Genomic DNA, 13,775 nt, shown 5'->3' with positions numbered 1-13,775 from the left:
GTTAACGGTAGATAACCCTGTCTGAATCCTCGCTACATTCAATATAATTTACAGAAAATCTTTATCAGTTTTCTAATCATCATCCTTTAATTCGCCAACAATTTTTAAAATCATTTCATCTCATTTTTAGACAGTGAACAAACAAATCCATGATTACTGTATACAATTTACTTATTTATTTAATTTATTTACTTTAATTTTTAATAATGATTAGTGTTTATAACCTAGGTCCCACTTATGTTTCAAACGTATCCCAAAAATAATATTTTGCATTTACATGTATATGTCATTTGGAGAGTGACATTGGAATCAGTGATGAATCCCCACTTCCCCCGACGAAAAACTAAAATTCTTATACCAGTATATTTAAATATGGAAAATTATTTTTTAATGCATAATATAAATAGAGGGATGTTTTAACATATAAAGTCAACCTTAAATAGTTCTAAATATATGTTTAAGAAAGTTAAGACTTAAGTCACCTCTTCCGGCGGCCTAAGTTTTGCTAAGATTGTTAAATCTTAGCACGTTTCTAGTTACGGTCTTAAGTTTAAGACTGTACTTAAGTCCTACTTAAGCATGGTCTTAGACTTAAGTACCCTTTATGTTACGACCCCCTAATGTGCATTTCACGGACAATTTTAAGTTGAATGTACACGATAAACAAATGAATTTATTAAACTTTTGTTCAGTTATTTTCGCTAGTTTTGAAATCCTAGTACATGTATAATGAATAATTAATCATACGCTGAAACAAATAGAGTCAGTGTCAAATTTTCTATTAATACGTTAACCCGCCTCTATTAATGTAAAGTGTTATGATCCTCCAAACATCACATGTTGAAGAGCCATCTTTATTTACATTACGTCACTCGAGCCAGACCTCAAAGCGAGAGAAGGGATAAGCACAGAAAGAAGAATGGACGATGAATTATCAGTAAGTAATATAAGTATAAAATGTTTATACTTTGAAAGTTTGCATACATGAAAATAATATTAAATGAGTTTGATTATTTTATAATCCTCATGCGTTCTCGTAACATACAGCACCTGTTCTAAGCAGCATTTGTAGGTTGTGGATCGTGAAATTTTCATGCATGAAACTGCATTTTTTCTCATTGTATTGCTTGCAGTTCTTCATGTAGATATTTTATCACAAATCAGCATATATTTTAAAAGCAAGTTCCACGTTTGCACTGCTGTTTTTTTCTGTGTGTGTTCTAACGCCGGTGCATCGTCGCAAACCACGGCCAAAATGTACGATCTTCTCCCATTCTGGAGAGTGCTTTATGCGGACTCCGGACCGTGGCTTGAGACAATGACTGGATGCTTCTGGATTTTACGTTATAAAATTCCTGAATATTTCTCTAAAAGAATCATTAAATCAAATCAATATCTAAACACTTAACATATTTTAATGTTATTCCAATGTCTAAAAATATCTAAAGGGAGTCCCACCGCCCCTCCCCCGAAATTTGTTGAGTAATCAAATATAGATAGTAAACTAACTAAAAATGACCTTGAAACCTCTTCCTCTCCTAAAAAACAAGGACACCTATTAAGATAGTAGGAGGAGTAATTCTTTTGAAGCTTATTTAAGAAGTGAAGGAAAGCGGTTCTGCCTCCATACGCCCATCCCCGACCAACTCTTTTACGAAGGTTTTCACGTTTGTAAGTAGTGTACGTTTTTGTTTGTTTAGGTTTTTTTCTTTTTGCTCGTCATGAAATTAATGGTCTAGATTAATTTTTACTGGGGTGGACCCCCCCCCCCCCCCCGCGGAAAACAAATCCTAGATCCTCGCTTGATTCCGATATATAATGGAGGGATACAGAGAGAGTGGGATACACCACCTGAACTTGGCTGGAGTTTCGCTAGCCAAGAGTTTGTGATTCACAAATCATTGGCTAGCGAAAATGGACCAACCCCCTCCTTCTTATAACCAAAATATAACGATCCTATATTTTTTAAATACATTTTCCGTCAAATCTCTCATTCTTATTATTCTGTACCTTTATTAAGAATTCACCCACATATAAACTAATCGTTTTAGTAGCAGTGTCTATTTGTTAGTATCGAATAACTTTTGCATTAAGTATTCTACAAATATGAAGTGACGACTATTAAAAAATCCTTACTAGGTAAATACAATATATTTTGTAGTATTTTTGTTTTTATGGGTAATTATTTTCCACAGCATTTATAATTTGTAAAATAACTGTATATAACTATCATCAGTAAGTAGAAACTAACACGAGTCTGTACAATTAAGGATAGAAAACAAAAGTGTGTAAACAAATACGATTAAATAAAAAATCAAAGTACTGATAGTACTGATAGGCGGAAGCATGATTGCAAATTTATTAACTAATCAGAGAGAAAAAAATCTGTGCATGCTTTTAAGCCTGTTGTTCTAATCTTAGTTTGAATTAATGTGTTCTTCCTAACTTATAGTTCAGACAATTGAATCTGCTGGGTTTTTTTAAGTTGACATACGAGATGAAATTATCACAAAATAAAATTCAGAGGCAGTTTTCAAACTTCTTTTATAATTGTGTTCAAATTTTTCAAATAATTGTATTTAAAATTCTCCTGAATTGTAAAATTTCAAAGACACTCATCAAAGTTCCCCGTAAACTGTCAAAATTTTGCAAAGACATCGTTCAAGTTCTCATGACTTGTTAAATTTCAAAGGCACGTACTGGTCAGACTTCTCATTAATTGTTGAATTTAAAGGCATATTGCTCAGAGTTCTCATAAATTGACTGGACATGTTCTAATTTCTTACATTAATTCAATAAAATTCAACGTCGGTGTTCACAGTTTTCATATAATAATGTTCAAAGTTTTCATATATAATTGTGTTCAAAGTTCTCATATGTGTTCCAAATTTTCATAAATTGTTAATACCAAGACACCGTTAAGTGCTCATGAAATGATAATTTTCAAAGATATACATGTATGTGGCTTAACTTATTTATCCTAGTTACTCATATAAATATATGAAGTTGTTATTTTCATGATTTTTTTAATTGTTTGTATCATCTATCAGGTCAATTCCTTTTAATCCCAGTTTTATAGCCAGTCATTCGGACTGACAAGAAGACAAAATAAGCCAGAATGCGATTTTTAGCCGGTCTGTGTGTATATGTTTGTGTGTGTGTGTACAAACAAGACAAAAAGTATACAACATTTTTTTCAAAAAAAACTTTATTACACATCACTCCTGAAAGTGTTAAATCTAGACCCTAAAAAGGGCATGGTAATCCAGAATCAAAAGGACACTTTGTGGACAAATTTTCATGAGGGCACTCTCTACTGTGTCTTTGATATTAAAAAAAAATTACTTTATGTACTTTAAGTTCAATTCATAAGAGTAACAACACAATTTACACACTAATTTAGATACATAAAATAAAAATATACATGCATTTACATTTGATTTTTTAATCAAGAAATAAGAATTATTACTTTAAAAATAAAAGTAATAGGTATTAATCTATTTGTTGCACGCCCAGGAATTTTTATACTAGTAGTTTGGAGCCGAAGAGTGGATATTTTTGTCCTGCTTGGATTTAAATGTGTCATTTGAGTATGACAAACAACAAACATGATAGTTTTTTTTTCAAGGGAGGTTGTGGGAGGGGTACTTAGAAAAGTATTATATATGGCATTGTATTTATTTGGAAAATAATCTATTCAACTTGATCAAGTGAGAAAAAAATAAACTAGAATGCCTTATACCGCATTTAAAACTTTTAACTGACCTTGGCCTCAAACATAAATGTAACAGCATCATTATAAGTAGGTAACTACATACTTGTTTTTTCCTCATATTATAACATAATTCGTGTTATCTCCTATCCCCTAACCGCCTGAGGCATGTTACCTGGCCAGGTGGCTGAGTTCGTTCAAGCGAGAAGAGGTTTCCTGCTCTGACTTCACACCTTTGCATGCATTAAATTAACAAAGGCACTGTATAAACCCATCTGGAAAATACGCTGATGATAACAGAAAACCAAAACTTTAACAAAAAACAGGGCTGATCAATTGGACCGACATCGATGGCGTTTTTACCGGTCATATATGCATTTTTAATCGCTTCTGCCGGCATGACCGGTGCGGTTTTCCACATCGCTGGACCGTAAGAAAACTTTTTGTGGGAATAGGTGGAATACTTTTATTAACAAATACTTAGCTTTATAAACATATAATTACTGGATAAGCAGTGTTTAATTACCTCCTGTTGGGATGGAGGACAGGTAAATAGGCAAATAGACAGGTACATGTAAATAAGTTTTTATTGGAATCTGATTTTTACACTAATGATTAACAAATTCAGATTTTTAAAAGTGGAAATAGGTGAGAGACACAGTTTATCCTTGCAATTGGAATTGATCGGCAACTTATTACCGAATTTAATTAGAGTGCTCATCAATTATGTTAATCTAAAAACTTACTGATCAAGACTTTTGCTTACATAAACATCTGTATGTTTGGGGCGAATACACTCAGAGCAAACAGGAAATTGGGTCGTAACCACTCAGCAGGAACAGTTATTGGTGGCAAAATCACTCGGGATCGGAATACGGCGAAACCAGCTAAAGTGTAGAGAGTTGTACGCCCTTAGGTTAAGTAACATCCGTTTGGAGTACCAAAGAAAAGGGCAAAAATGACCTTGACGTAGAAGGTCATCAAAGCAATTGTAATAGGCGCTTCCGCCTAAAAATCAGTTTTTTACAATGTACTAATATTTGGGATAGATATAGCATCAAATTAACCTTTATTGTAATATCAAATTAAATTTTGACGTCTAAACAGCCATGTGCTTTTCCTAGTTTCGGTTTATGAATTTCTGAAGATCGAAAAGTGCATGTCGTTTTAAGATATTGTCCTTTCTGACATAATTTTTGATCAAATAAAATCTTGCAGATTTTATTTGATAAAATAAATTATGTCAGAAAGGACAATAAACAGAATCAGGAAAAGCTGGCAAAAGGGGAGATACAACCAAGGCAAATTAAAAGCAAAGATGTTCACGTGAAATGTGTCTCCGAGATGGTTGATTTGATTTTAATAGAGCATATCATGAAAAGTAACTCAACTTAAACTACGTCCGAATAGGGGGTTGGGGGGTGACGATAAGTTCATCTCCTTTATCCACTATTCAGGTGCCTGTGGGAAGTACATTACTTAGTTTGTGGTTTGCATTGAAAATAAGTAATTTCGTATATACCTGCATATATTAAATATATTTTATTTAATTTTTACACAAACTTCCAGTGCTCATGGAGAGATATGACCTAAAATTGCATTGTAAGAAAAAGAATCATCCTTCATGCTGTACTATATATAATATCCATAAGAACCGGGGAAGGGAAGGGGGCAATATTTTTTACAATTATATACTTAACAATAGAAAACAAACCCTATTAAAAGTTTTACCCATCAAAAAAAAAAACTTTACAAAAGAATATACACTTTTTTGGTTTTGTTTGTTAACATTTTCTTTTAGAGTGAACCTCCCCTCCTCTTTCAACATTAAGTTAAGTCTACTTTAATCTTATTTCGTTATACTTAATAACATTTTCAAAAATATATGTAGCAAGATAAATTTATGCGTGTTGGTTATTTATTAACTCGGCAAACATCATTTAAATAGATTTCTGGTTTATTTACAGGAGCTTGGCAGTTTCAGCGGTCAACACTTCTCCCGTACACCATGTATTATTCCAGTTACATCACAAAAACGGATTTTCCGATACCAATGAGTTAAACCTCATTATGTTCTCTAAATGGGGCCACTCTATTTCTTGACTCTTTGCAAAATCCAAATCTTTGGGTTTCGACAAGGCGATATCCTAAAGCACTTTTTTTTTTAAATTTCTTAACATGAAACTATACATGTAGTGTGTAAAAGTACAAATACTCATGGACCAGATTCAATTCTTTAAACTAGTCGTTTTCTCAATACTGAACTTACAATACATACTGATAATTGCAACCGCCAAAACAAGAAACAGTTTATCAATGGAATGCATGTACATGTATTTTATGTGGCATATTATGACGGGACAGCAGTACAAACGGTGTAATATATGATGCAAGCTCAACGTCATACACTTTGCAGAATAGCTGGTGGATTTGTTTTAATCCAAAAACTTTAGAGACCAACTCCATTGATCAGCTTCAAACAATCGTGGACCAGTTTTCAGTCGCAATCTCGGCTCCCCAGTACCCTGCATGACAGTGGCTGGAATGGAAGACTTTCCTAAGCCTCTAAGGGGAATACAATAGTACCACTGATTTCAAAGTACAGAGCTTGGTAATATGTCTGTAGAAGAATGAGTTTCATTAGCAAAAGTGAGGATCAGCATATTAAAAGACAAAAAATCGCATCCAGGATAGACCAGTTATTTTATATCCCATTGGTCTCATTGACTCTCGCAAGCATTTATCTGGTCATAAATTTCCCATCGGGCCTGTCAACCGCTTGAATAACGTACATGTAATGACACAGCTTTGTTTTTTATTTAGTTTCCTGTTTCTTTGTTATCATAATTATTTTCTTTGTCGTTTTCAACAATCTTTATTGAAAGCAAGAAGTATAGTCTACCTTTATGAAATTAAGTTAATATACATAAACATGTAACTATTTATTGTAGTCATTCACTATGCAACATGTACAGATACACACACTAAATAATTTAATAAATATCCTTAGTGATATTTTTATTCAAAATGTGTAAGGATAAAGTTAGGTTAAAATTGTATTTCATCATGAAATTAATCTCAGTCTCTGTTTCTAAGACGTCATTTAAAAAAAAAAGATGACGTAATTGAATAACGTCAATGACGTTATTGTTTCATTACAGCATGTTGTTTTCAAACAAGTATATTTTTGAAACTATAGCAAATTAAATCCTCAAATTTTGACTGTTTGCCCTAAATTTATTGTAGATTTGAAATATTTGAAAAAAGTCAATTTCGAGAATTTTGTCATTAAGACCTCTTTTCCCAGAGAACGGTCCATATATATTTTTCCCCTAAACTGAATAGTAAATTATTTTCGTCAGATTTGAATTATTAAATACCGATAATTTAAATTAAGGCGATTTTGGATACATCACAGACTTCTAGCAGAAGATATTGAATCCAAATATTTCATTTATTACAGAGTTCTTCCGGATATATACTCAATATTTGATAATAAAGTTATAAGGTTTCATTTGTTAAAATACTGAATATATTTATAGCGTTTCATGAGTTATTGCACCTGGTTTTAAAACTTCGATTGACTACGGAATTTTTAAGCCACCATCATTAAAATCTCTGTTTTTAAACGACTAAAATTTAAATTTAACGATTCGACGGAATTTCGACATTTGAATAATTATACAAACAATCGCATAATTTCCACCAAAGAATGCAATTTATCTAAAATAATTACAGTTTGAATTTGTTACGATCCATTACTGACAAAAAGTAAGCATGTTTCTTGTACAAAGCATAGTTACCTCAAATGTTTAATCATAATACATTTAATATATTTAAGCATTTAGATTTGCGGCTTTGTAAGTAATTAAAATCATCATACCACAGTGTATCTAAAAAGGAAACAAATCGTCTTGTCAAAATACGTTTCGCATTTTGAAACAATCCTATCAGGTTTTGCGTTTATCCTATCGTGAAGATCGTTTATCAGGTCTATCGTGTTTTGCGTTTATCGTATTTTGCGTTTATCGTGTTTTGCGTTTATCGTGTTTTGCGTTTATTCTATCGTGCGTGTATCCGGTCCTATCGTGCGTGTATCCTATCGTATCGTGCGTTTATCCTATCGTATCGTGCGTGTATCCTATCGTGTCGTGTATCTTGTAAAGAATAACGATGCGGGTACTGTATACTCGGAACTCATTTAAATAACAACTAATTAACAACATCGAAATTATTGTGGAATATCGTGTACTGGGGATATATACAGTGAAACTTGTCTAATCCGGACGTTGTGTATTCCAAAATATTGTCTAATAAGATGTCAACTTTTAGTAAATCCAAGCGTTTAAAATGTTTTCTAATCCGGAATGTTGCCTACTCCGGTCAATTTCTTTGGAACGATTTGTGTCCAGATTAGACAAATTTTACTGTATCTTTTAAAGTAATATATGACGTATTTTTCATAATTTCAGACATACTAAAATTAAATAGATCTTTCGATTTGTTTTATTACTTTATATGTAGATAGGATTTTTCTGTAAATTACACAATTTAAATTAATCACGTTTTAAAGATATTACAAATTTAAAACAATAACCGATTTATTTACCTGCTCCGCATTTAATTAACAGACACATTTTAAAATGCATTAAACTATGGAAACATGAGTTTGTTCAAGTTCAAATTCGGTGATTTTTTTTTTAATTTAAACGTAAACAATATATATCATGTTTATATACACTCAATCTAGTACTTTTATTTTTTAGATCAGATACGCCATATATAGCTTTCATTTGACCCCTATAAGGTAGCAAAGAGCTAGGTACGTTAGCTAATGTCAACAGGCCCTGCAAAATGCTTAAAAAATAAAGTTTGCGTATCCTCACTAACTATGTATATTTATAAAGTTTATGATCCTAAGTCCTTTTATATGTAAATGTTTGGGCGGATCCAAGCTTCTTATGCTGCTATGTAATATCCAAACCTATGCCGTTTCCGGAAAACAAGCAATTTTCTTCACTTTTCACCCGGTTTTTGGGAAAATTCGATGTGGCCACAAGCATCGGCCACGAAGATATTTTAACCAGAAATACTATAACATAAAAGGGATTGATTTATACAGGTTTCGTTCTGGCCGTGGGCTGTGGCCACATTGAATTTTTACAAATTCTGATATCAGTCGTCTGCTATACTGATCTTGACGTGAGGGGAATGGAATATTAGCTTGGTAATTTGATTATATTCGTAGAAAATAAATAACAATTGAATACATGATTATTTTATAGAAATCTAAATGATAAAATGCATCATTTTAATAACTCAGTTGTAAAAAATTTGTATCCGCGACCACCTTTTTAACTTTCGTTTTCATTCCAGGCAACAATTCGGGAACAAGCAAAACACAGGCAAATGTACACATAAAACGTCTAAATTTCTGAAAGTCTGTTGTAAAAGGTTTAACTGAGATGTTTTTGGGTTGTTAAGTTTATAAAAAGGCATCTTATGTTAATTTTAAGGCAAAAACCTAACGTCTCTAGGTTGTACATCGAACTCTAAATATAGACGTCCTCGTTGTTTACATTGACAACGTACAGTGACGCGCCAAAATTTTTCCCCATTTTTCAGTCTTTCCTTCGATATTTTACTGTAAACAGTACGTTATCTTATCAAACATTTTGATAAAAAATAATTGAGAATTTCTCATAGTAAGAGAAACCGTACTCAGATGATTCATTTTAGTTATAAAAAAAATCTCAAATTAACGACTTTTTATTATCTGTAAAAATACTGGAAAGTTTACATGTTTCAATGCACAGATGAATTATTTTAATATTATAGCACTTACACCCTTTCTCCAAAAGCTTAATTACTACATACTTATACTTAGTATATTTAAAGTATTCAATGAATTAAATTTATATACCATCAACTAGAAACGAAAAAAAACATACACCATTTAATATGTTTTTATGTCTTCTCAAAAATAATTGAAATGATAATTGAGAACAGTAGAGGCATAAGAATATGTTACAATGCCGTTAAATTCAAGAAAGAAGAATGGGGAAATTACATAATTATAACTATTAAGTTTTCCTTCAGAGAAGTTGAGATGAGAATATTAATAACGTAATATTCGAGTAACATGATGCTCATTATAATAAAAACTTATAAATGGGACAGCTTCATATAATTTTGTGAAATTCTAAGATACTGAAAATATTTTTTAAAATTTATTTTATATGCATCTGTATCTATAATTTTTTTTCTAAGTCATTTATTTTACACCCTCCCCTTTGTGACAGGAAAAACTCTCCAAAAAATTCATTGATTCTTACAAAATCAAATAATATTAATAATAAAAATATTCTTCCTATGAGATATACATGTACAATTTGAAACCATACAATTATTGCATGACGTGAGGAAAATATGAAGATTTATTCAGCGAAGAAAAATTATACGAATTTTTTTGGTTGAATAAATCTTCATGTTTCCTTAACATTCATGCAATAGATTCTTAATATACCGAAACAAGCAAGGCCTTTAAAAATAAAGACAAATTTTCAAAAAGTTACTGGAACACTTAACCGAAGTCCCTTGGACACTTCGCATTTAGATTTCTTTGTTTGTTTGTTTTTTTTTTTTAAGAAGTATCCTTATTGAAGAAGACCGCCAATTTTGTCATTGCATTCAATCATTTATGCTACTATTTTAAATTTTGTGATGTCTGCTGTTTTCGGGAGTTTCGTCAACGAATCGAACGATTTATAAGTATTGTGAGAAAATGCACTTGGTTTTCCTAGGAGGTTAAATATGATGAAAAGCATGACGATGACAGGGAAATATGAAGTTTTATGGCCCGTTACGTGACAATTTTGAACCAATCAGATAACGCGTTGTATAGAATAATTATAATGAGGTATAACAATAAGATGCATGCGTGTGTGTGTAGGGGGAGGGTTCGCACTTTTTATAAGCTTATATATCATACTTAGAATCTCGAAAATCGGGAAGTTGAACTACTTGGCCAGGGGTCTGAGGGTAAACCCCCCCCCCCCCACCCTTGCCTCTGAAATCCCCCTTCACAAACTCAGGTGACATACCTACCAGAAAGATACTAGTATTGTCTTTTGGGTATAGAACATTTTAGCGTTACAATATAAAGACTCAGGAGAATTATTTTCAGATCTTAATTTCTTGTTGTTGTTTGTCCCCAAATGATTAACAGTCAGGTTCTAAAGCTGAAACAACGAGAGGAATGAATTCAACATGACCCTGGTTGATGCGTTATTAAAAGTCATGTTTGTTTGACCTTATGCATGCTTACAGTCATTTTGAAAAACCCCGCGTTTCGAGACACTGGTAACCTTATCGCTGTACTTTGCACCCAAGTTAAGACAATCCAACGTAATAACTTTTTTGTAAAAAAAAAAAAAATAAATAAAAAAACAAAAATAAATAAATAAATAAACATCTTTTAGGTCGCAGATAAGTGCGTATGGCCAAGGGTTGAAATGTTACAACCTTTTTATGAAGGGTTGAAAAAATATACCTATCTTATTATAAACCAAGTCAAAGCTTAATAAAAATTAAATATGTCATGTATGAGATGAGTCGACCATCTTCATTTTCTGATTATTGGAAGGATGATGGATATGTTCAGAAAAATCACAAGTAATGCCCATGAAAACAGAACAACGTACAATCATAAAGTTATGTGTTGATATGGTAAAAACGGCGTCAGAGACATAATTAATGATTGTTAAAATTACTGGGAATAATCGAAATATTTTTTAGCTCATTTGACAAAGCAATTCATCATATATTTCACAAAGTTTTGCAAGAAAAGTATTGTCTGAATTCCCCATTAGACAAATTAAATTTTATCACTACAGTTATTATTTGAATTTACTTCAGCTGTTTTGTATGGCTTTGCAAGTTCCCTGTTGGTAAATTAGGAAAATGATTTTAATTTATTCTTTGTTAGTTGACACCTTTGTCTGTGGTCCAAATTCAAAGATCAATTTGCAAGGTCATCGTAAACTTAAGAAAATGCTGGTGAAAATGATGAAGGCATGTCACCTAGAGCCTGACTCTGACTCAAAGATATGTAATTCATATCCAGTCTGTACTATATGTATGAATTTTGACAAATAAAAAAATTAACTTTGACGTTCAGTTCACAAGGAAACTTAGGGTCAACTTTGATTTTTTTGTTATTTGATATTCCAGTAGCTTAATTTCACCCCCCCCCCTTCCTCCCTTTCTCAGCGCAATAGGATATATATTTATACTTTAAACAAAACCTTGGAGTAACTCAGAATTTCGGGATTCTGAAGTCAATGAATTTTACTAGATATTTCTTAAGTTGCAGGCACATAGTATCGGTTTTGAAATGCGGAGGCGGGGGGGGGGGGGGGGGTCAAACTTGAAAATCCCATTTCGTGGGAGGGAGGTCCAACTTCTCAACTTCTTCCACATCATTTTTTTCATACATCACCACATAACCCTGCAACAAAAAGTGGGGGAAGGGAGCTACTAGCCCATCAATGGACATTTTCGATAGAAAAGGTAATGTTCGAAAAAAGAAAAGGGACAGACCCCTCGCCCCCAATACTTCGAGCCTGAGTTATTATTACATCCTGGCGATATAATTCCTTATTATTTTGCTGCCCATTGATCTCTTTTGCATGAATAATTTAATACTGTTTTAAAATTGTATTGATTAATCTCAAAATGGGCGATTTTCGGTATTAAAAAATTATAATTTGAACCTTAGTGCAAATAGGTCAAAATTAATACTAAAATAGGTTATATTTCCTCGTTTATTATGCTTGTTTGTTAATAAAAGCTTCATTTCAAGGATCTTTTTGCATTCTCTATCTATTTTTTTGAAACATTCCTGAAAAAATAAATCTATTTGTGGAGAAAAACAGACTGCACATTATGCAAGCAATTTTGACTGCAGTTATGATATTCAGGTATATCGATACTTGGGAGGTTATTTATTCTTTAAAACATTCTTTTTTGTGCATATTTTCTTTGAAGTAAATAAACTATGCAATGTAAACATTTTAATGTAAGATTATTTACGTATAACATACATTGATACATTAAATAAAGTTGTTATTTAAATGTTCTAAATTGACAACAATAATGACGTCATAGTGCTCAAAGCGATTAAATGCAATAAAATACATTCCATTTTTAGAGGGCTATTGCAACTAAACTACAAAAGTTAGATAAAAATTGTTGATATATTTATAAAGAGTACATCCTCAAGTCATTTCTTTATAATTATTTTAAATTTTCAAAGAAGGGCCGATTTTTGCTACTAACGTACCTGGCTCTTTATTGATGTGTTTTTAATGCGGTTGTATATAACCATTAAAGGCATTAATTCAAGAAAATTGAGTTCCGGGTATTACTTTAGTAGAAATGTTCTAGGTGTTTCAAAGATTACAACGCCGTGTTTTTCGTGAATCAGATCTGATCAGGTCTGCTGCTCTTCTGCATTTCTGTTATTTACATGAAATGTTTTCAAATACCATTTTTGCCTAGTCAGTTAGGCATAAATATGTATGCAGTTATCAGTTATCAATACTGTATACAGGGTTTTCTCTCTTTCACCACCGTCACGGTAACTCATTCGGTTGAGCGCTCGAAATGTCATGGTTCGAGCCCCTGCTGCGACTGACCTAAGTCGATAAAAAACAGGTAGCAACTGTTCCTTCCCTTAGAGCTCAGCATTTTAATGTGAATGATACGTTCTTTCAGATGGAACATTAAAAACTGAGCCCCCCTTCCCACGGCAGGCGCTGTCCCGATAATGATCCCTCACTGCTCAATGGCCTTGAGTGCCGAATAAAGGTATGAATTTCAAGCCCTTCACCGGTAATGCTGACTTCTCTTTCTGAGAGATAAATTTTCAAACGGAACGTCAAACAACATGCAATCAATCAATATATCTTACCGCTTCCAAACAATTTCATTCTGCTTTACATTCGACTTGACACAGATTTGTTAAAGAATTCATGCGTCTGCATCTTTACCTTCTATAATA

The sequence above is a fragment of the Saccostrea echinata genome, unplaced genomic scaffold, assembly GCF_033153115.1.
Source record: "Saccostrea echinata isolate AGI-Se365-2 ecotype Australia unplaced genomic scaffold, CSIRO_AGI_Sech_v1 ptg000048l, whole genome shotgun sequence".
Lineage (NCBI taxonomy): Eukaryota > Metazoa > Mollusca > Bivalvia > Ostreida > Ostreidae > Saccostrea > Saccostrea echinata.
This window is presented reverse-complemented; position numbering follows the sequence as displayed.